The sequence below is a fragment of the Lathyrus oleraceus genome, chromosome 3, assembly GCF_024323335.1.
Source record: "Lathyrus oleraceus cultivar Zhongwan6 chromosome 3, CAAS_Psat_ZW6_1.0, whole genome shotgun sequence".
Taxonomy (NCBI): Eukaryota; Viridiplantae; Streptophyta; class Magnoliopsida; order Fabales; family Fabaceae; genus Lathyrus; species Lathyrus oleraceus.
The window spans coordinates 146,254,294-146,276,275 of NC_066581.1; the positions used below are offsets into that span (position 1 = coordinate 146,254,294).

Below are 21,982 nucleotides of genomic sequence, written 5' to 3' on the forward strand. Positions count from 1 at the left end.
GTTATGCATTGGCTTGGGCTGCTAAGCGTGTGCGCCAGTATATGTTAAATCATAATACTTGGCTGATATCCAAAATGGATCCAATCAAGTACATTTTTTAGAAGCCTGCTTTAATTGGGAGGATTGCTCATTGGTAGATGTTGTTATCTGAGTATGATATTGAATATCGATCTCAGAAAGCTATCAAGGGTAGTGTCTTGGCTGACCATTTGGCTTACCAACCAATTGAAGACTATCAGTCAGTGCAATATGATTTTCCTGATGAAGAGATTTTGTACTTGAAGATGAAAGATTGTGATGAACCACTGCTTGAAGAAGGGCCTGAACCTAGTTCCCGTTGGGGCATGGTATTTGATGAAGTTGTTAATTCATATGGTAATGGCATTGTGGCAGTAATTATTACTCCTCAAGGCACTCATTTTCCTTTTACAGCTAGATTGACCTTCAAGTGTACAAACAATATTGCTGAGTATGAAGCTTGCATTATGGGGCTCGAAGAAGCCATTGATCTTAGAATCAAATATCTTGATGTCTATGGAGATTCAACTTTGGTAGTTAATCAAATCAAAGGTGAATAGGAGACGAATCAACCCGGTTTAATACCATATAGAGACTATGAGAGGAGGATTTCAACTTTCTTTACAAAGGTTGAGTTTCATCATATCACTCGAGATGAAAACCGGATGGCAGATGCTCTTGTGACGTTGGCTTCAATTATTATGGTGAAATTTTGGAATGAAGTTCCCAATTTGACCGTGATGTGTCTTGATAGGCCAACTCATGTATTTACCATTGAAGAAGCTAAAGATGAAAAACCTTGGTATTATGATATCAAATGTTTCCTCCAAAGTCAGATTTACCCGTCAGGGGCATCTTTGAAAGATAAGAAGACTTTGAGAAGATTAGCTGGCAACTTCTACCTGAATGGTGATGTGCTTTACAAGAGAAACTTTGACATGGTTTTGCTCAGATGCGTGGATAGACGCGAAGCATACCCGTTGATGACTGAAGTCCATGAAGGTTTCTTTGGTACTCATTCCAATGGACATGCTATGGTAAAGAAGATGTTGAGAGCAGGTTACTATTGGCTGGCAATGAAATCTGTCTGTTGCAAGTTTGTGAAGAAATGCCACAAGTGTCAAATTTATGCAGATAAGATTCATGTTCCTCCAATACTGTTGAATGTCATTTCCTCTCTGTCATACCCTGATTTTGGTCCTGAAATTTTTTCCATCAATCATTCATTTTCTTTCCTCCTCATGACCATTTCATCTGGTCACGAATCTATCCACCTACACTGATTGTTTAGACAATGCCGCTACTTGCCATTCCATGACTATTAGAGTTTTACCTCTCTATTTGGGCTTTAGATGTTTGTTATATTTTGACATAATCAGTTGGAATGTCATGACTTTCATTCTCATGTCCAATTTCAATCCATATTTTGTCTCCCTCACAAAACATTATTCATCTTTTATTACAATTATTCATCCATGTGACCATTCATTTTTCATTGGCATATTTTTTAGTTCCCACCCACTCTTTTAATGAATTCCTATGTAAAGTACAAAATATTACATTAGGTCATCATCCATATTCATTTTCTCATTCAATCATCCATATTCATTTTCTCATTCATTCATAATTCAAAGAAATTTCATACATATTTCTTCATTCACATTTATATTCTCCATTTTCACATTCGAGATTCTACATTTCATATTCATAATTTTCATTCATATTTCTTCATTACATTGGAAATTTTTCATTCATATCCAAGAATGTCCACATCCTCATTCATATTTTGTTTATTTCATTCATTTATTCAAATCATGGTCCACCATTTACATATCATATGACTAATTCATCATACATAAGGTCTCTAAAATGCAAAGAAAGATTTTTTGACTTGCTACAAGAAACACCAATTTTTCATTTATATCAATGTCATATTCATTACAAATCAATAGTTGTCCAAAACATACATGATTTACAAAGGTGGCACTTAAGTTTTAATTACAAAGAGTAAATTGCCAACTCCGGCTCCCAGCTGTCATGAATACATCCAAGGCAGAAATGTTTATTGCACTTATTCTAAGAGCCATGAAAAGGGATGTTAACATAAAGCGAGTAGCTGCATTTTCTAAACGTTTACTGCAGGTTGCACTTCAGCAGCCACCATAATACGTATGTGCAATGCCTTTTCCTTCTTTCTGAACTCTTTAAAGCAAGACCACCTTTATGGAACACGGCGTTGCAAAACGAGTCTTTTGATGATGACGAGCTTGAACATTTTGAAGATGTTATAGAAGAGACTGATAAAGAACCTGTAATTATATCAGATAAAAAAGTGATGAACCTGTAACTGTATCTGATAAAAAAGGTGATGAAACTGTACCTACTGTTGGAGCTTGTCATCAGTCGTAGCTACTGTTGGAGGTAAAAGTGCCATCAAGGAATCCAGAATTTTTTGTCTCAAAAGAGGAACTCTTGTTCCATACTTTCCTTTACCAGTAACTGCATATCTTATGCAAGAGGACCACTCAGGAACTGATTCAACAGATGGTGCTAAAATTATATTCTTCAACTATGGCATCAACCAACTTTCCCATGCTCTTGATAGACCGTCAATATCAGAATGTAACACACCTGCCAAAACCTTTTCCAACTTAGAAAAATCAATTCAAAGAAGAAAGATATAGACTCCTTTGTGGCTACTGATTTCAAGCTCATTAACTATAATCCTCACCAAAAGATTGAGATGAAGATGGCTGTTTAAAATAAGAGAGACCTTAGTCCCCACTTCAGGTTGTTTCTACTGTCTGAAATAAGGCAGCAACAATTTCGTCAGCTAGAAGCAAGTAGAGAAATGTTGCAGCATTAACAGGATCGTTGGACAAGCCTCTCAGCAAATACGAGAAGAATTTAAAGGTCAAGGATGATTATGATAACTTAAACCAGATGTTCATTCCAGGCCTAAGCATGGGTGCTTTGGTTGGTGTAATTTTAATCCAACTGTCAGCAAGCATCCGCTGTTGTCGTTCTCTTCGCCGAAGTTACTGCTTCCATCACTTGGACCTCCTGCAATGCAAACTCACTTGGGTGTAGAGTGTACCGTCCATAACTTGAATAAATGCCTGCAAAAAGAGTGTCCATCAGCTCAAAGTTCAACAAGTTAACAGTTTTGAGATTGTACTCATACTTCACTGTTGAGGAGAAGGCTTCAAGCGCTTGCGTCTCTCAAGTCTCGAAGCAGGAGTCATCAAGAAGCTCCGGTTAGAGAATTTCATGTGTCATTCAAATCATGAAATCGTGTTTGGAAATCACGTTAATGTCATCACTGGACAAAACGGAAGTGGTAAAAGTGCAATACTTACTGCGTTGTGTGTTGCATTTGGTTGTCGAGCTAAAGGGACTCAAAGAGCATCTACTTTGAAGGATTTCATCAAAACTGGTGCTAGTAATGCTGTCATCCATGTTGAAATTCAAAATGAAGGAGAGGATGCTTTCAAGCCTGAAATGTACGGTGATGTTATCATTGTAGAACGTAGGATATCTGAGTCCACAAGCTCTGTCACATTGAAAGATCACCAAGGAAAGAAAGTTTTCAGTCGGAAAGCAGATCTTCTGGAAATCATTGAACATTTCAATATTGATGTGGAGAATCCGTGTGTGATAATGAGTCAAGACAAAAGCAGAGAGTTTTTGCATTCTGGGAATAACAAAGATAAATCTAAGTTCTTTTACAAGGCCACACTTCTTCAGCAAGTCAACGATCTTCTGGAAAGCATTTCCATTGAAATAACTACTGCACATGGAATAGTTGAAGAATTAGAGACTGCAATAAAACCTATAGAGAAAGAACTCAACGAGCTGCAGGTTAAAATTAAAACGATGGAACATGTTGAACAAATTTCCATACAGGTTCAACAATTAAAAAAAGAAACTTGCCTAGTCATGGGTTTATGATGCGGACAAGAAACTTAAGGAACAAAATGTAAAGATCGAAAAGCTGAAGAGTCGGGTTCCTACTTGCCAAGCTAAGATTGATAAACAACTGCATCAACTTGAAAAAATTAAGTGAAAACTGTTCTACAAAGAAAGCTGAAATTGCAAATATGATAACATCACAAGTAAAGCAAATGAAGGAAAATTTAAGTCGCACGATGTCCTTGGCCAAAAAAGAAGTATTTGAACTACAGCGAGACTGCAATCGCAAAACTAGTAACATACAGAAGATGGTACAACGGCTCAAAAGGCTTGAACTACAAATACAGGATACTCGCGAGCAACACTTGAAAAATACCCAGGCTGAAGAATCCGACATAGAGGAAAACCATCACTCACATGACAGCTCTGTGCGGTAAGAGCAATTTATATGCATTGCGAAGACACCCTCTCCGTTCATTTACTCACGTTTCACTGCAGTAAAAAGACACATTAACTCGGCAAGGCGGTAAAAGTCCAAAAGAGGAATTAAGACAAATTCAGGAAGAAAGTATAGGATTTGTTACCGTTTCCAGACAAAACACCAAATGAGGTAGACAACTGTGAGCACCCTAAAGGATTTCGCAGGGGTACCCCTTTTGATCTGAGTAACCAGCTCAAAACCCTAAACAGGGTGAGTATAAAAGTCGCCTCCTCCTCCACCAGAGAGGACGACGAAAAAACCCTAAGAATTTGGACGGCTACTGTAGCGAAAAAACCTAGCAATTTTCCATCGAAAAAGCCGCCTCCTCCTCCACCGGCGATTGACGAAGCGTAGGAGTTCGTGGGAGCGGGAGATTTGTATCGAAGAGGAGAGGTTTGAAGAGCAAGTGACAAAGGTGAGCGCTTTTTGTTGATTCTTTTTGAAAGCCACGGGTTTATTTGCGTTTAGAAAGGTCAAGAGAATGGATGAGGCTGAGAGAATGCGTTCGTCTTCTTGAGGAAGATGAACGAGTTTTTTTGTAGCATTCTGTTTCACGTTCCCAGTTCTTTTTCTTTTATTTAGTTTAAAGGCATTTAAAACTTAATACCATTTGGTTTTTCCTTGCATTTTTTATTAACTATTGTCTGCTGACATTAATGATAATTAAACTTTGTTATTCCCACCCAACAGCCAGGCGGCTAGGGTTACTCTTTGGGATTCCCTCACCATTTTTGTGGGCTTTAGTAGCCCATTTGCTTAAACAACCCATCTCATTTTAGTTAGTTTTTATTTTAATTTATCTTGATCCATTTTTGTTTATATATTTAAGTTGTTGTTAAGGAGACAAATGACCATAAGTGGCCGAGTGGAGAGAGAGCAATTTCATCCTCTTTAGTGGGATGAGTTTGATACTTGGGATTAACATATCTTCATTGTTTTCATTTTTGTGCTTGCTGTTTTATTTAAATCTTTTATAACTTCTTACTATTTACCTTACCATTTTTGTACCTTGTTATCTAGTCATTTTTTTACGCTTGTTGATTTTATTCTCTCCGATTTAATTTTTTTAATGTGTTGTAAATAATTTATTTATTTATTTATTTATTTCATCCGGTTTACTTTTGGACATATTCTCCACGAACTCATGCGCCATATCAATTTAATTGACCAACACCTCAAACATTCACATTAATCCTTCTATCCAAACGTATTTCTTTTAAAAAATCTGAAGAAAAAGATTATCCTGGGTGGAATGCCCAGTCATAATCCCGAATATTAGGCTCAAGCTATAAGAGTTTGTAAGCCACAAATATTCGTCTTCTCTCCAAAACGCCTGTAAATATCTCAGACTATCTTCTAAATAAAGTTGGAAGAAAAAGATTACCTGGATGGAATATCCAGTCGTAAGCCCGAATATTAGGCTCAAGCTGTAAGAGCTTGTAAGCCATGCATATTTGTCTTCCCTCCAAAACATTTGTAAGTATTCGAACCATTTTCTTAACAAATTGGAAAGAAACAGACTTCCTGGGTGGAATATCCAGACGTAGTCCCGAGTATTAGACCCGAGCTGTAAGAACTTGTCGGTCATAAGTACTCGTCTTTCAAACTTCAAAATACCTAATTCCGACCTTAACACTTTTTCAATAAAGATGGAAATGGAACATGGTGTATACCATGCACTCCTGAGATTAAGATTCGAGGTGGATGCCTCGCCTATCTTAGCTCTCGCCATCATTTAAAATTGTCAATGCGGTTTCTTCAAACCCTTTCTCAATCAAACCTCAAGACACTTAATTCTTATTTAACATTTTTTCAAATAAGATGGAAATGGAACATGGTGTATACCGTGCACTCCTGAGACTAGGATTTGAGATGGATATCTCGCTCATCCAAGTTCTCGCCATTACTCAAAAATAAATCCAACTAATCAATTTCTTTCTCGCCGCCATGCGATTAATCAAAAAACCCTTTTCATAAACGAAAGACATCTTGTCTTGAGATGATGCAAAGCAATGCTTCGGCCACAATTGTTGAGTTGAGATAAGTGACGTTTTTCCAAATGTTGATTTGTAAATCCATTCGATGTGTGGTATACGTCCGCTCCTCATCTGTTTTGGGTAAAACAATGTTTTCATCGATTAATACAATATAGCTTTTGCTAAAATCGACCAACAAACAAATATTTTTCTACCCAGAACTACGTAAGCCTTGACTTCTCTATTGAGATACGCAGGAGCAGGATTTGTAAATCTTGTCAGGCCCACTAATAAAAAACTTAGGTTTAGTCCTTCGTCAAAAATCCAAAAATATTCTCCTTTCTTTTATTCTTTCTTTCCCATCTAATAACTCAAAGCCTAACATTTCAACTAACACTAACGCACACAACTAACTTAATGGTTCCCGTTGAGTACAACGGACGTGAGGGGTGCTAATATCTTCCCCTTGCGTAATCGACTCCCGAACCCTGATTTGGTTGCGACGACCAACATCATTGTCGTTTTTGTCTTGGGTTTTATCGATATTTCCCCTTTCCTTTTCAGGAATAAATAAAGTTCAGTGGCGACTCTGTTTAGTCCACCATGCGAGCGTGCGATTGCGCTTCGCTTAAGTCGTATCCCCATATTTTTCCTGAGGTACGACACTCTCCATGGCCCTTCTCCATGTGGGGAATTGATATGATTGGTATGATTGAACCCAAAGCTTCGAACGAACATCGTTTCATTCTGGTGGCTATTGATCACTTCACAAAGTGGGTTGAAGCGGAATCATATGCAAATGTGACCAAGCAAGTTGTTGTAAGGTTTATCAAGAATCAGATTATATGCCGTTATGGTGTGCCAAGTAAGATCATTACTGATAATGGATCTAACTTGAATAATAATTTGGTGGAATCTCTTTGCAAAGACTTCAAAATTACGCATCATAATTCTTCTCCCTATAGACCTAAGATGAATGGGGTTGTTGAAGTTGCGAATAAGAACATTAAGAAGATCATTTAGAAGATGGTTGTGACATATAAAGACTGGCATGAGATGCTCCCATTTGCTTTTCATGGGTATCGTACATCCATCCACACTTCAACAAGGGAAACCCCTTTCTCTCTTGTTTATGGTATGGAGGTTGTGCTCCCCGTGGAGGTTGAGATCCTATCATTGCGTGTCTTGATGGAAGCCAAATTGAGAGAAGCTGAATGGTGCCAGATCAGATATGATCAGTTGAATTTGATTGAAGATAAGAGATTGACCATCATGTGTCATGGTCAGTTATATCAGCAAATAATGAAGAAAGCATTTTATAAGAAGGTCAGGCCTCATGTGTTTAGAGAAGGTGACCTCGTGCTCAAGAAGATTTTATCTTTCAAACTTGATGCTAAGGGAAAATGGACTCCTAATTACGATGGACCATATGCTGTTAAGAGTGCCTTCTTAGGCGATGCATTGATTCTTATAACTATGGATAGTGAAGAGTTCACGTGTCCTGTGAATGCTGATACAGTTAAGAAATACTTCGCCTAAAAAGAAAAAGAACAATTCGCTAAGTTGAAAACTCGAAGGGGCGGCTTAGGCAAAAATGAGTATCTCAGCGGATTGAAAACCCGAAAGGGAGATCCAGGCAAAAATTAGATACATAAAATAGAAAATTTATCCCGGTAGATTGAGTACTCCACCTTGGTGCAATTTAGGCAAAAATTAGGGATTATGGCAAGTAACTGCACCCGACCGGTTTCGATCAAGTCATTTGGTTTTGATTCATCATTCTCAACCGAAGACAAGCACAATGGATGTTGAAGTTGGTAGGGAGAGTAGCTGTAGCACCTCAAATTTGCACCTACCTTTTGTACATACATTCTCATATTAGGTCATAACATTAACATAGTCCACTGCATAGCATTGCATTGTCCTTTGCCCCAAGTACAAGATCATCAGTCAGATTAGGTCAAACTGGTCAGGAGATCAGTCAATCAAGCAAGCAAGTGCAATTTCCATTGAGACAAGGCCCTAGGGTTGGTCCAACATGTTCACATGACCTAGGGGTCCTTTTGAAGTGGTTTGGTCAAGGATTGGATGCTCAGAAGCCATCAGTCAATGCACAGTTCACCAGAAACCCTAAAAAATCAACTGTGGTCAACTGTGTTTGATTCTATGGATTTCAAGGTGGGAATTGGTTTGAAAGGGTTCATTCATGTCCATACAAGCCTCATATAACATGTCAAGCATCATCATGGAAGAATTTGAAGCCAAACAAGAAATTTCCAAAAATAGAAAGTTGACCTGTAATTGGAATTTGCCAAAAATGGAAAGTCTTGATCCTAAACTTACATCATGATACAAGCTTCAATTGAATTTTTGCCCAACATTAAAGTTGAAGATCTTGTTCTCCCATTTCCAAAAAGTCCAAGAACACTCAATTCCCATGTATGGTTGGCAAGTTATGATCAAATCATTCTCAAAAAATTTTGAACTTCAAAAGGTCATATCTTCCAAACCATTTGGCCAAATTGGGTGGGGTTTTTTGCTACAAGTCACATTTGATGCCCTCTTTCCAAATTTGTCATCACCATTTACCAAAAACTCACCAATCAAAATGGCACTTTTTGAAGTGACTTGAATTTTTTCAAGTGAAGTGAAAAATTGAGATTTCAAAATAAGCCTTTGCCATGATTGGTACCACTTGGAATAGTTCAGAAATGATATTTAGAATTTGTTAGAAGCCCAATTCGTGCACATTCATGCACCTCCATGTAAATTGGCATGGTTTTAGCAAAATGGTCCAAACACACTCATTAACCAATTTCCAATTACCACTTCATTAATCTTGATTAACAAACACTAAACAGCACATATATACATCATTCTCACTCTGAAAAGCCCTAGCCACAATACTCAAACAGATCAAAAAACCTCATATTCTCTCAAACCCTCATCTTGCATTTTTGAACTTTTCTTGAAGAAATCTCAAAGACCTCGAGCTCAGCTTGGTTGCTTCATCACCCACCACCATTTTTGAGCTCATTGCAAGTGGTATATCTCAGCTGTAAAGCCTTGTTCATGAACTGTTTTGGAAGAGCTTCATCCATGGCAGATTTCAAGTGAAGCATAATCAAGCATTGCTGAGCCAAATTTCCTCCTCCATTCATCATTTGGGAGCTTGAAGAACAACTGTTTTGAGCTTACACGACCAAACAACACCTGAAGCATCACTGCCTTGCAGATTTGGTAATTTTTCGAATCACATTATTTGCAAAACTATGATATGCATTAGATAGATCTCTTTGCCATGATTCTATTGAGCTTTAAACCATTGAAAATGGTTGAGTAATTAGGAAGAAATGTTGAGTTGAAATTTGATGTTCAAACTTGTTTTTGTATGATGCATGTTGTGTAGCTCGATTCCATGAAAATGGCTGTTGGAATGTTGATGTGTGATGTTAGATGTGTCGAGTGATGTATTTAATTTCCATTTCTGGGCAAAATAATTTTCACGATCTGATTGAAGAAGATGAACATGTACTGTATGCAAAACCCTAGCCAAATGCCCAGAAATTCTGTTTGGAACGCGTTTGTGTTGCTGTGCATGAGGTCACTGTGTCATCGCCCATGAGCCAATCAAATCATTTCATTCCCTTAAGTGAAACGCAGCGTTTCACTTAAGGGACGAGTTTATTACGCTTTTGCCACTGCGTGTTTATTTAATTAATTAATTCATGTTATTTCATAATTTTTATTTCATTTGTTACACAATCTTACAAAATTCATAAGTCAATCATTTGTGATCCAAAATTTATGGGATTTTTTGCCAATTGATCATCTCAATCTCTAGTTCTTTGTCATATTTTTTCCAGATTTTTGGATGAGTGGATTTTTATTTGTGCTAGGGTTTTGTTCATGTGTCCATTTTTGGTACACTTTGCCAAATCAATTGTGAAATGATGATGCTTTATCCAATGGGTTTGAAATGTTTTGTGCTTAAACTAGACACATTCATGGTGATTTTGGTATAGAGTTTGTGAATTTATCATTGCTGGTTTGTGAGTTATGATTTTTTGAATTAGGGTGTGACAATTTGTGTCACACCATTGATGTCCAACTTCTTGATTTTTTCTACCTTGCCTAATGAACTCAATTTGGTCTGATTTTTTGCATGAACATACTTATGGATGTCTAGTTCACATGTGATTTTTTATGGAATTTATTGATGACATTTCCTAATTGTTTGATAATTTCTCCCCTGTTTGACCAAAATGTTGACTTTTGTGACACTTGATGCCATTTGTTTTATGAAATTCTCATACATTATTGGATGGACATGAAATTTGACATGTGATTAGTAGACATCTTAAGGTTTATCATGGTTTTAGTCCCATTCATTTATCATTTGCTATCACTGATTTATGATTTATTGAAGTTGATGTATGTTTGGTTGACTTCTTTGAGCATGTATGAACTTGCCCTGCCTTTCTGATTTTCATTTCCCTACTTCCCATGATCCAATTGAGCTGAAATTTGGTGTGCTTACCATGCTATGGATTATGTTTGACCATGATTTATTTGAGAATTTTTGGAATTGTTTATGATTGTTTTTGAGTTGAGTCTTGCTGTTGACTTCTATGAGCTTCCATATGCCATGCCTTGACCTATTTTGCTTATGAAATGATGATGATGAATGATATGATTGTGGAACCAATTGAGTTTGTTTCTTGATTGTTTGAACTTGATTTTGGACACTTGCCACTTGCTGTTTTGACTTTCTCATCCCCTTTTGACCCTAGGCTTGTCCTAGTGGTCCTGTTGCTCATGTTTGAGTTCATTTTTTCAGGTTAAGAAGCAGTTGCCTTAGAGAGATCAATACAAATTGATTGATGCTTGTTTGATTATCATGACTAACTTGTTTGTTTTGTAGCTTGCTTGGCTCATATGCTTGAGCCTTGTGCATTGCACAGTTAACTGATTGTGTAGACTGTTGATCCTTATCTCATTTTGCTTTAACTTTGAGTTGTGTACTGATTCTGTTTGACTGGTTTCAGGTACCTTTAGTTGCTTTTAGTTCCTTGTGAACTTTGCTTTGCTTTGCTTAAGAGCAATTTGCATTGAGGTATATTTTCTTATCTTCATGTAGTCTGGAAGACCTGGCCTGTTACTTGGCCAGGCACCTGTCTGAAGTCCTCCTTAAGAGGCAATGTTTGTGACTGTTTAAAATTGTCCTTGTACATATTCAAAGACCTCCTAAGTGAAGAGGCAATTGGTAGAATCCAAGAGATAAGCAACCTATCTCCTACTATTCTGTGTGTCACTCACCTTGCTCACATCACTGTGTTGATGCATTGCAGATACAAACCCAAGATCTTGTACAATTGTACAGTTGAGTCAGTATCAAATGTGTAGAAGGGTTCCCACTTTCTGGACCCACACATTCTTGTCTTAAGCTCTCCCAGGCCAGGGATAAGAGCTGTGAAGTCTCATCTTCACTCACCTTTCATCAGCTTCACCTTAGCCCCTCAATGGCAAGGTTAAGAGCTAACACTACCCAGTCACAGTGGTTTGTTTGTTGAGGTTGATATGACCCCTCGACTAAAACCTAACCTTGATTGAGCCCATTGCTTGCATATAGTGTGTGCTACTTGTGTTTGTGTGTTTGTTTGACTTGCTTCCTGTGCAAGTTAGGTTTGCTTTAGCTTGCTTCCTGTGCGAGTTAGGGTAGGTGTGGCTTGCTTCCTGTGCAAGTCATGTTTAGGATAGGCTTGCTTCCTGTGCAAGTTAGCTAGAAACCTTAACTTAGGGACGACTTTGCATGACAACATCTAGGCTCGAGTCGTAGTCTCCCTAGTGTTGTGTCTCCCTCTGTTATCTGGTTAGGCTAGTCCTTTTTCCCTCCGTAGGGGAACTACGTCGCCCTGATCCTCATACCAGATGAGGTACGTAAGCAGGAGATGAGCTGATCTCTCCGGGCGCCCTTTTTGTTTTGTTAGCGTGAGTCGTTTCTCATTTTCTGGTTGGAGTCCGACGTAAGTCCAGCGATTGGCAGTTGGTTTCCTGTGTGTGTTTGTTGGTTCGGATGCTGATGTAAGTCCAGTGATTGGCAAGCGGTGTACCACGATGTCGGTGTCCAGCCCAGGCATGTCCTGATAAGACCAGGCGAAGATGTCAACGTATTCTTGCAGCAATTCAATCAGCCCTTTCTTCACATCATCTCTCAAAACAGCCCCTATCTTGATTTTTCTCTTGGCGTCCTCGGTGCCGAGATTAATCACTTCAACAGACTCTTGATGCGGTTGAATGACCCTTTCTTCCTGTTTTAATAACCTGGTAAGTTCTTTAGGGAGTTCACAGTCTTCATCACCCTCTTCTTCAGCTTGAAAGATTGGATTTTCAAAGTCGAAGCGAGCCGTAGCAGAAACGTTATCAATAGGATCCGGTGATGTGCATCTGCATGAGTGATGGTATGTGCTTATGAGTGTGAAAGAAAAAAAAGTGGAAACTAAACAAAACATTGCCATTTTTTTTATTTTGAAAAACTGCAAAAATAGAAAGACAAGGAACGGAATATTTGAATGCAAAAAGACGTCCTTTATTTATGATAAAAAATGCAAGTGTCACATAGATGGGCCCTACAATGAGTCATTACGCCCTGGGCGGAACGTAAGACTTGGATATGCATGAATAAACAAAGAAAATTACTCTTCAAGAAGAGTGACTTGGATAATCTCTTCAGAAGACCAATTGTTGAGAACTTCACCCGGGATCCTCGGACGCACCCAGTTGTCAATGTCACAATCACTATCCCCATCTTCTTCGTCGACTGCAGAGACTTGACCATACTGAATGATGCCAGCACTGGAGAAAGTGATCGGCCCCTGAAGTGTTGTAGAAGTCAAAGCTGGCTGATATCCAATCCCGAACTTATCTTCTTTCATTGGTAATTCCAACAGACGCCCCCAACTGGGAGCAACACCTGAATCCACCACGGCCCGTGCCTGCTTAAAGGATGAGATAGAGGCACCCGCTTTAACCTCTTCCACAGACTCTTGGACAGACAAATCTTCAACCTGGAGGATACCTTTGTCGAGCAAGGCCTGGATACCCTGCTGTAGCTTCAAACAACCTCCGCCCTGAGTGGCACAATCCAAACAACCCTTCCCACAACCGGGGAAGACATCGGCCTTCAGCAAGCATCCTTTGATATCCAACAATGGAGTCTTCAACTTCAACACATCCTTAATGCACTTGGCTTTTCCCTCTATCATGTTAACGTTCGCACCACCATGCTGGGGCATGGGATTGTTAACGACATTCGGAGCCGGTGCAAGGTCGATGGCCTTTGAATCTATGAGGTCCTGAACTACGTGCTTAAAAGCTTTGCAGTTCTCAATATTGTGGCCAGGTGCCCCAGAGTGGAAGCTACACCTAGCGTTGACGTCGTAACCCACCGGAAGTCTACTAACAGGAGGAGCCAGAGTGCGCAGTTGCACAAGCTGTAGTTGTTGAAGACTAGAAAGCATCTGAGCGTACGACATTGGAAGGGTGTCGAAACGCCGGTCCATCATCCTTTGCCTCTGTTGATAAGCGGGTCTGTTACCCGGTTGTTGCTGTTGTTGATACTGAGCTGGTTGACGTTGTGATTGTTGTTGTTGTAGTGGTGCTGCAGCTGGAATGGTCACAGCCGCAACATACGGTTGCTGATGATAATTCTGAAAGTTATTCCTCCGGTTATCCCTGTTCTGATAAGAAGATATGGCATTTGCATCCCCTTCTCTCCTCTTCTGTCCCTGAATGAACGGCTTCTTCACCCCTGATGAGGATCCACCTCCACTCTGGGTCTTGTAGGTCTTTAGGTAATTCTCCACCCTTTCTCCAGTAGAGACCACATCAGCAAAGTTGGAAGCATTGCACCCCACCAGACGCTCCAAGTAAGGTCCGGGCAGAGTATTCATGAACATGTTGGCCATTTCCTTTTCCAACATAGGAGGCTGAACACGGGAAGCTGTATCCCTCCAGTGCTGAGCGTATTCCCTGAAGCACTCATTGCTTTTAAGAGACAGATTCTGAAGTTGAGTTCTGTCCGGAGCCATGTCTGATTATACTGATACTGCTTCACGAAAGCCTCTGCCAAATCCCTCCAGCAACGGATGTGGGCTCTGTCCAGCCTCATATACCATTCCAAGGATGCCCCAGCCAGGCTGTCCTGGAAGAAGTACATAAGTAGCTCCTCGTCATCAGAGTATGCAACCATTTTACGGAAATAGGCTTGCACGTGAGTTTTGGGGCAAGAGCTGCCATTGTATTTGTCAAATATCGGGACCTTGAATTTCGGTGGCACTCTCACACCTGGGACCAAGCCCAAGTCAGCAACATCTACTCCCAGAAGGTTCTGTCCTTCCACTGCCTTCAACCTCTCTTCCAATCTTTTAAACATGGGGTCCATGCCAAAGTCTTCCTGAAGCAAAGGGAACTGATCATCCTGACCATCCTGAATGGGTTGTTGATCTAGGTTGATGCGCGGGATCGGGATAGGCCCCGGTCCATTGGGACCATTAGCCTCTCCAGCTGGAGGATCAGCCAACGTCTCCGGTTGAGTAATAGGGGGATCCCTCTGCACCAACAATCTAAGCTCCTGCTGTCCTTGAGCCACCCCTTGAACCAAATCCATGAATTGATTCATGCGAATCTTCATCTCGGCGAGCTCTGCTTGTAGGCTCTCCATCGCTCTCTGTTGATTCCTTCGGGTACCGTATCGGTGAATGCCTGAGTCAACTATCCTGCTGATGGGACACCAAACAAACTGAGAACACTGTGGCGGTACCTGTTATGGAAGACATACGGATGACTATGCAAATGCAATGACATGTTTATCAATTCCAAAAGGCATTCTACCCCCTTGATTCCAGTCTCACATTTGATAAACAGTGTAAGAAGAAAACCCCGACTAGAATCAAGAAGAAGATTTAAACCCCCTTGAAAAGGATAAACATGTGTTAAATGATATGAATGAAAATGATGTGATGATGTGAATGCAATGTAGTGGCATGTCAATCAGGATTGCTGTATCTGCTTGAACATCTGTCGGGTTACACTGTCTGAAGAGAAAACCACTGAGGAATATAGTACAAGATCAAAGCTCTGCTCCAGAAAACCGGGTTGGTTAGAGGTTAAGGTTTCCTGAATTTAGCCCGCCCCTCACTGGTAGGTTCTAAGAACAGAAGTTCGTCAACTTCAGCCCTTCAGTCGCGAATAATACGTTTACCACTGAAGGTTTGGCATTATTACGGGATAAAAGACCTCCACTGACTCCCCTCAACAGGACATCCTAAAGCAAGTTCCCAGTCTCGGGGTCCTCGGGTTGATCGGCGAGAATGCGCCCACCAGAGCTAACATAATCACGTCTCAGAGGAGAGGCCTCGACTGAGTTCTCGGGAAATGGTCACCAGAGTCGACAATTTCTAAAGGAACATCATGTCGTTACGGAACATCCGTAGGACATAATATATCCAAGAGAAACCTCGTCTGGGTGTGGTTCTTCACGAACGACTTAACGTAGCAACATGCCACGCAAGCCTCATGATCATCCACTCTAAAATCTGTGTGTACACTCAAGCCTGGGTAATGGGCTTATCTCTCGTAGAACATCCCATCCCAACAAACAAACAACAGCTCCAACAGATACAGCAGATGAATGCAAGCAAGTAAGTAAATAAAATATACAAAAGCATGAACACCCACTAAACAAGAAAATCACAAAAGCTAGGAGGGACTCGCTTAGGGAAGATGGACCAGCAAGAGGTCAACTTCTTAACTCCCCAGCAGAGTCGCCAGCTGTCGCAACCTGAAAAATACAGTGCGCGAAAAAAACAACCGGCGAAAGAAAAAGACAGGAGAGTCGCCACCGTGCGTTATTTATCCCAAGGGGGGAAAGGAAACGCTCGAAGTAAACCTGAAAAAGGAAAGGACAAGACGGGGTCTCGCAACCAAATCTTGGGTTCGGGAGTCGGTTATGCGAAGGGAAGGTATTAGCACCCCTACGCATCTGTAGTACTCTACGGGATCCACTTTTGTAGTTCTTGTCTAAAGGGTGTGGGTTTACCTAATGCTGTTTGCCAAAAAAAAGGGTTAAATGAAAATGACTCGCGCGGATGTCGCATCCACTGCATACGTATCTCATCTGAATATGAGAATCAGAGTCTTCGTAGCTCGGCTGACCTATGGGTTGGGGGGATGTGTGCTCGCTAAGACATCGCGTCTTATGCCTACGTATCTCATCTGGAATGAGAATCAGAGCAAGCCGTAGTTCGGCTAACTACGGGGTTATGGATTGGGTTTTGGACGAACGACGTTACTACGCAATCTACCGGATGCTCGACCTTTGGAGACTTACTCGCCTGTAGTAGAAGGAGTAAACGTGTTGCTTTGGGTTTTAGGATTTGGGATGCTCGAGGGCAAAAAGGCAGTCCTTGACGAAGGAACCGCGCTACCTGCAGGGATATGAATACAAAACACAAAACATGTATCTCAAAGTAAAATGCCACCAAGGGCTCAAACATTTCCTCCTATCGAGGTCTTCCAGCTAAGAAAGCGATAAAGTATGAGAAAGGGAAAAAATTACCACACGGATAAAGATCCGAAGCTATAGCAGTTAAAGGGGCAAGAAACCCTGAAATGTCTCCAGCTGGACCGTCAAAGGGAATCAATCAACACGAATAATCAGAATAAAACTCCAGGGGGTATCCCACAAATAAAGTGGGAAACCACGCGAGTGTCTCTGCGAAAGCCATGTGAGCCCTCACAAAACTCGACAAAGGGTTAGAGCAGCAAGATGAAATCAAGAGAAAACAATGCCATGGAAACACAAGACAGGTTAGAATAAACAAAATAGGGTAACCCAGAGTTGCCCCTAAATCAAAATGTAACCACATGAATAATTCCATCAAAATTCACAAAAGGCTCACAAAAAAGGTATCAAATTCACCCATAATATCTCATACATTTAGAGCATTCAAATTAAAGACATAAAGATGATGGATATAGGGCAAACCTGATTGGAGAGCTTGATTGAAATTGAGTTGCACCCGTGAGGTTTACAAGTTGATTTCCCTTCAGGGGTTGGAGGCTGCTATGAACTCTGTTAGTTCTTCTCTCACTATCTTTTTCCTCGGGGTTTTGTTCCAAGGAAACCTCAGAGTATTTTGCTTCTCTCCATTTTTCTCAAGTGAATCTCCCAGTGTAACTCCAAGTGTCCTTTCCTCTACTGAAACCTCAGTATTTATAGACTGATTTTCGTGGGTAATGGGCTTAAATGAGGGAGACCCAAGTCCAAAATAATTTGTTATATTTTATTTATTTATTTTAATTATTTAATTAATTAATTAATTTTTATTTTATTTTATTTTATTTTATTTTATTTTATTTTTATTTTCGTTTTCGTTTTTTTTTTTTCGTTTTTTTTTTCGTTTTTTTTTTTTTTTTAGGAAAAATGAAGGGTAAATTTTGGGGTATTACACTGTGCATGAGGTCACTGTGTCATCGCCCATGAGCCAATCAAATCATTTCATTCCCTTAAGTGAAACGCAACGTTTCACTTAAGGGACGAGTTTATTACGCTTTTGCCACTGCGTGTTTATTTAATTAATTAATTCATGTTATTTCATAATTTTTATTTCATTTGTTACACAATCTTACAAAATTCATAAGTCAATCATTTGTGATCCAAAATTTATGGGATTTTTTGCCAATTGATCATCTCAATCTCTAGTTCTTTGTCATATTTTTTCCAGATTTTTGGATGAGTGGATTTTTATTTGTGCTAGGGTTTTGTTCATGTGTCCATTTTTGGTACACTTTGCCAAATCAATTGTGAAATGATGATGCTTTATCCAATGGGTTTGAAATGTTTTGTGCTTAAACTAGACACATTCATGGTGATTTTGGTATAGAGTTTGTGAATTTATCATTGCTGGTTTGTGAGTTATGATTTTTTGAATTAGGGTGTGACAATTTGTGTCACACCATTGATGTCCAACTTCTTGATTTTTTCTACCTTGCCTAATGAACTCAATTTGGTCTGATTTTTTGCATGAACATACTTATGGATGTCTAGTTCACATGTGATTTTTTATGGAATTTATTGATGACATTTCCTAATTGTTTGATAATTTCTCCCCTGTTTGACCAAAATGTTGACTTTTGTGACACTTGATGCCATTTGTTTTATGAAATTCTCATACATTATTGGATGGACATGAAATTTGACATGTGATTAGTAGACATCTTAAGGTTTATCATGGTTTTAGTCCCATTCATTTATCATTTGCTATCACTGATTTATGATTTATTGAAGTTGATGTATGTTTGGTTGACTTCTTTGAGCATGTATGAACTTGCCCTGCCTTTCTGATTTTCATTTCCCTACTTCCCATGATCCAATTGAGCTGAAATTTGGTGTGCTTACCATGCTATGGATTATGTTTGACCATGATTTATTTGAGAATTTTTGGAATTGTTTATGATTGTTTTTGAGTTGAGTCTTGCTGTTGACTTCTATGAGCTTCCATATGCCATGCCTTGACCTATTTTGCTTATGAAATGATGATGATGAATGATATGATTGTGGAACCAATTGAGTTTGTTTCTTGATTGTTTGAACTTGATTTTGGACACTTGCCACTTGCTGTTTTGACTTTCTCATCCCCTTTTGACCCTAGGCTTGTCCTAGTGGTCCTGTTGCTCATGTTTGAGTTCATTTTTTCAGGTTAAGAAGCAGTTGCCTTAGAGAGATCAATACAAATTGATTGATGCTTGTTTGATTATCATGACTAACTTGTTTGTTTTGTAGCTTGCTTGGCTCATATGCTTGAGCCTTGTGCATTGCACAGTTAACTGATTGTGTAGACTGTTGATCCTTATCTCATTTTGCTTTAACTTTGAGTTGTGTACTGATTCTGTTTGACTGGTTTCAGGTACCTTTAGTTGCTTTTAGTTCCTTGTGAACTTTGCTTTGCTTTGCTTAAGAGCAATTTGCATTGAGGTATATTTTCTTATCTTCATGTAGTCTGGAAGACCTGGCCTGTTACTTGGCCAGGCACCTGTCTGAAGTCCTCCTTAAGAGGCAATGTTTGTGACTGTTTAAAATTGTCCTTGTACATATTCAAAGACCTCCTAAGTGAAGAGGCAATTGGTAGAATCCAAGAGATAAGCAACCTATCTCCTACTATTCTGTGTGTCACTCACCTTGCTCACATCACTGTGTTGATGCATTGCAGATACAAACCCAAGATCTTGTACAATTGTACAGTTGAGTCAGTATCAAATGTGTAGAAGGGTTCCCACTTTCTGGACCCACACATTCTTGTCTTAAGCTCTCCCAGGCCAGGGATAAGAGCTGTGAAGTCTCATCTTCACTCACCTTTCATCAGCTTCACCTTAGCCCCTCAATGGCAAGGTTAAGAGCTAACACTACCCAGTCACAGTGGTTTGTTTGTTGAGGTTGATATGACCCCTCGACTAAAACCTAACCTTGATTGAGCCCATTGCTTGCATATAGTGTGTGCTACTTGTGTTTGTGTGTTTGTTTGACTTGCTTCCTGTGCAAGTTAGGTTTGCTTTAGCTTGCTTCCTGTGCGAGTTAGGGTAGGTGTGGCTTGCTTCCTGTGCAAGTCATGTTTAGGATAGGCTTGCTTCCTGTGCAAGTTAGCTAGAAACCTTAACTTAGGGACGACTTTGCATGACAACATCTAGGCTCGAGTCGTAGTCTCCCTAGTGTTGTGTCTCCCTCTGTTATCTGATTAGGCTAGTCCTTTTTCCCTCCGTAGGGGAACTACGTCGCCCTGATCCTCATACCAGATGAGGTACGTAAGCAGGAGATGAGCTGATCTCTCCGGGCGCCCTTTTTGTTTTGTTAGCGTGAGTCGTTTCTCATTTTCTGGTTGGAGTCCGACGTAAGTCCAGCGATTGGCAGTTGGTTTCCTGTGTGTGTTTGTTGGTTCGGATGCTGATGTAAGTCCAGTGATTGGCATTCGGGCTCCACGTTTGCCTTTGCCTGTGTTTGTTTGTGTGCGTGTTAGCCGAGCTACGAATGCTCTGATTCTCCTTCGTCCAAGGAGATACGTAGGCATAGGACGCGACATCCTAGCGAGCATGTGTCGTTTCCCCAGTCCGAACTACTTCGACTCTGATGTCTATGCCTGATAGACTAAGTAGGCCCAGGATGCGGTATCCTGCCGAGTCAGTTTCAGTCTTGTTTGTTTTCTTGTGTCTCTTTCAGCCTGTGTAGATGTGTGTTTGAGCAGTGTTTTAGCAACCATTTTCCCTTCCTATTGTGCGTGGATCCCGTCGAGTACGACGGATGCGTAGGGGTGCTAATACCTTCCCTTCGCATAACCGACTCCCGATCCCATTCTCTTTGGTCGCGAGACCATGTCTTTTCCAGGTTTACTCTGAGCGTTTCCTTTCCCTCTTTTGGGATAAATAACGCACGGTGGCGGCTCTGTTGTTCTTGTTTTCCCGCCGGTTTTTCGCGTAATGCGACAGCTGGCGACTCTGCTGGGGAAACATAGAAGTTGACCTCTTGCTGGTCCATCTTCCCTAAGCGAGTCTCTCCTAGCGCTCTTTAGGTTAGGGTTTTGGTTGCTTTGTGTTGTTTTTTTATTGCATTTATTGTATATATGTGCATTTATTATTTGCATTTATTGTTTGCATTGATGTTTGCATTCATTCATATTCATCTGTTGGTTGTGCTGTGTCTCTCTGTTTGGGGTGGGAGTTACTCGAGGTAAAAGGCCCAATACCCAGGCTGTGAGTGAAATCTAGGAAACCTAGGAATAGAGTGATTCATGGGAAGCGGGTGGTGTACGCCACTTAGCGGAACATTGATATCACGAGCAGTTCAGACTCTGATGGGGTATTATCGGTGCATACATCGGGTGTGCACAGGATGATATTCTTGAAAGGGTTGTTTATCCTGCGTTTCTCTCGACCTAACCCTGGCCTAGACGACACCCGTGAGTGGGGAAGGGTTTGATCATTTTAACAGGTACTGTTGGTGACTTGTGGTTCTGTTGGTGACTTTGGGTTCATACAACGGTTTCTCATTTGACCTTGGGTTTTCAAGTTGGATTTGGGTTCTGAGTTTAGACCGAGGCTTCGACTTGGTGTTCAGAGATGCACCGCCAGCCAGTTGTGTCTGCATCATGTGCATCATAGCATATTTATTTTCAAAAGATACGCGGTAAAAAAAAAAAAAAAAAAAGAAAAAAAGAAGAGAAGAAAAAACTAATCCCTGCATGCATATCATTTCTCAGGTACATTCCAGAGTTTGATTCGCCGATAGAGATGGCAACAGTCCCAGAGCCGAAGCGGAAGACTTGTTTCTACATTTTTCACCGTGAGCCTTTGGCGTCTCTGATTGAGTTGAGCAGTTTTGTGACCAGTGATCATCAGAGGGGGTTCATTGACCAGTATGGGGATCTGTTGACTCTTTTGAGGATGATAGTTGACCCAGTGCCGTTGCAGACTCTTCTTCAGTTCTATGACCCGGAGCTTAGATGTTTCACTTTCCAAGACTATCAGTTGGCGCCTACTCTCGAGG

General features: G+C 40.3%; 1 long non-coding RNA gene and 1 pseudogene across 1 annotated transcript; one reads left to right on the forward strand and one right to left on the reverse strand.

The window, feature by feature from the left end:
• Positions 1–1,929: 1,929 nt before the first annotated feature.
• Positions 1,930–2,885, reverse strand: LOC127125870 (uncharacterized). The gene is made up of 3 exons (XR_007804828.1): positions 2,750–2,885; positions 2,399–2,649; positions 1,930–2,327 (listed from the first exon to the last, which is right to left on the reverse strand). It is a non-coding gene; the product is annotated as an uncharacterized LOC127125870 (long non-coding RNA).
• Positions 2,886–2,982: 97 nt separating this feature from the next.
• Positions 2,983–4,367, forward strand: LOC127130104 (structural maintenance of chromosomes protein 6A-like; annotated as a pseudogene).
• The last annotated feature ends 17,615 nt before the right edge of the window (positions 4,368–21,982 follow it).